Source organism: Cupressus sempervirens, chromosome 7, assembly GCF_028749045.1.
Source record: "Cupressus sempervirens isolate cs-2001-9-10 chromosome 7, ASM2874904v1, whole genome shotgun sequence".
NCBI lineage: Eukaryota > Viridiplantae > Streptophyta > Pinopsida > Cupressales > Cupressaceae > Cupressus > Cupressus sempervirens.
Window position 1 is genome coordinate 1,564,066 of NC_143124.1, and position 2,746 is coordinate 1,566,811.

The 2,746-nt window shown below is 34.5% G+C and overlaps 1 pseudogene; it reads right to left on the reverse strand.

Moving 5' to 3' along the window:
• Positions 1-897: 897 nt before the first annotated feature.
• Positions 898-1,874, reverse strand: LOC149545105 (F-box/kelch-repeat protein At1g80440-like; annotated as a pseudogene).
• Positions 1,875-2,746: the final 872 nt, after the last annotated feature.

Consider the following 2,746-nt stretch of genomic DNA (forward strand, 5'->3'; position numbering starts at 1 on the left):
AAGAGCCCAATTTCTCAGACTTCCACATCAGAATATCGTTCTTTCCTATCAAGGCAGATCAAACCCAAAGATGAAACCTAGAACACAAAATGATTTCTCAGCAACCCAACTTTAGGGATGATTGTTCAATGAAAAGAAAATATCTTAGCAACAAAAATGAGAATAGCATGATTAATGAGGGAAATAGTACAAATCCTAATTGGAAGAATATAATTTCTACGCCAGAAGAAGCTTAGGAGCCTCTGTTTGAGAGGCTCCAATATCAAAATTTGAAAGCACCCCGCCATCGAGCAAATTATTCTTTCTTTGACGGCAAAGTGCTAGTGATATTCTTGGTAGAGGATACTTTTGATTCAATTTGTTCCGTCTTTCAAGGAAACAGATAATGATGGAAGATGTTATAAAAAGTGTTTCTTGGAAGATATACAAAACTGAAGAATCCAAAGAATAGAACAAACTGAATGATCTCATTACACACTGCCTGTTAGAATGCACCGATTGTAAAACTGATAACCCAGAAATGAGATATATTGAACAAAGAGTTGTTGAATAAGCCAAGGAACTATATACAAGTTCATAATATATAACTAAACCTGTCAAAAAGGAAAAGAAAAAGAGAACAGAGATTGCAGTGAAGAACATATTTCAACTCCTGATTAGAAACAAGAGTTGCTCCTGGGAATAACGTTTTCTGTAGATTTGTTGATGTTGTAGCCAAGTCTGATATTTTTATTATAATATTAATATTAATATAAGACAAATTTCAATTATTGAATTCAAAATATATAACCTATACAACAATAAATTCTCAGCATATATAATGTTTTAATTACTTGAGAGCTCCCATAGCTTATGAGTGTCTATTGAGGTGTCATACACATCAAAGCTTAGAAACCATTAAAGATCCAGCGTAGCAGCACATATAGCCGGAGAGGCCCGATGGTCTGTCAATGCCAATCAACTTGAATCCTCCTCCTGTCTCACTTGGAGGTTCCAGCATAAAAAAACCTTCACCTTTAATGTGATCCCAATTGCCCACAAAGATTTTATTGCTAATCGCCACAACAAAGTCAATGGAATGACCCCATACCTCTATTGGAAAGGTCCCTACAATGTTCATCTTATCTTGGCTATAGTCATATTCAATCAATCTCCTATCAGACAAGCAATAAAGGCGTCCAAATGCACTCACTAAATCCCCACTATTGAATCTATTCTTCATAGTTTTCCAGCTTTTTGTGTGGGAATCAAAAACTTCAAAGCTGCGAAATGATGCCATTACATAGAACTTGCCGTCAGCAAAAGCACCATAAAAATACTCCATGCAGGTGTTCATGTCAGTTTTCATGTAGGGAAGAAGATCCCACTTGTCCTCCTCCACATTGTAAACTGCAGCGCTACAGACGGGATTCCCACATTGTAATATGTCGGTTAACCCTAGTTTCTGTTGCAGAGGCAAATTTATTCAGCTGTATTGGCATTTTCGCACACCGTCGCCATTTCAAACAAACAAAATCGTACAACCAGACAGAACTTTTTGCAAAATGGGGAAGCAAATCCGGGATCAAAACTAGTTTTTGTTTCACGAAATGGCAGCGAAAGATGCTTATAATTTCCGTGGGAATGGGCGGTAGACTTTTGCACGAGTTCTTTTCTAGGTCATATATCAGTACTCTATTGCAATTTTTCTGGAGTATACAAATCCGCTGTTCTGAAATCTTCAATCTTTTTCTCTCTTGAGAAAAGTGGTAGCTGTTCAATGCTGCGTTCCAGCTTTTGCAGACACACCTGAGGTTGTGATGAGAGTTCAATTCCACCCTCACCAGACATTGCAACCCAATTTCATCTGGAAGACAAGGAAACAAAGATCCCATTCCAATCATCAAAATTTGCTCTTTTTAGAATTTATGGCGGAGAATGATCTAAACTTTGAATTGCACTTTTAGGATCTATTGGAGAGGATGGTCTGAATCTTTAAGGGTCTGTTTGGTTCGTGGAATTTAAAAAACTCGGATTTGTACAAACCTTGGTTTAGCCAAATCAAGGTTTTGTATATCTTCATTCCGATTTTTGAGATTTTACTAAAACCGTTTGTTTCACTCGGAAGATGCGTGTGAAGACACATTTTTATGCGTAAGCTTGGAGTTGAAGGTAAATTTCAAAAAGTAGTCCAATCTATTGTTTTTACACTCCTTAAAAAACAAAACCAGGTTTCATTTTCAATTCCTACTTTTTTTAAGAAGTCGCAAAACCTGGTTTTGAGGCAAAATTGGAAGTCACGTATGCTAATTCCATTTTGCAAATTTTGAAACAAACGCACAAAATTTCAAATCCAGATTTTGAAAAAGCCAATCCCTGTCGTTTGGTTCCTAATTGTTTGTGGTATTAATGTGAATTTGACCTTCTCAATTTATAAGCACATTTCAATTTTATTTATTTATTTTTAATTGGGCCGACACAACTTAGATAAGAGCCGTTTCCGAGTTATTTCTTTGACTTATAAGGCGTTTTTTAAATTCTATGTTAAGAGTTTCCATTCATTTAAATATTTAAATATTGCTTTAATTTTAATTTTTCTTATTTTGAAGAATTTTAGTTTTTTAATTTATTAGTTTGAAAGATATTTATTTATTTATATTGTTCATTTAATGTTATTAGGTTTTATGAGTACAAATAATTTAGAGAAGTCACATTTTTAAAAAAAAATCAATATTCAACTATCAAAATTACATTTAAAGATTTTGAA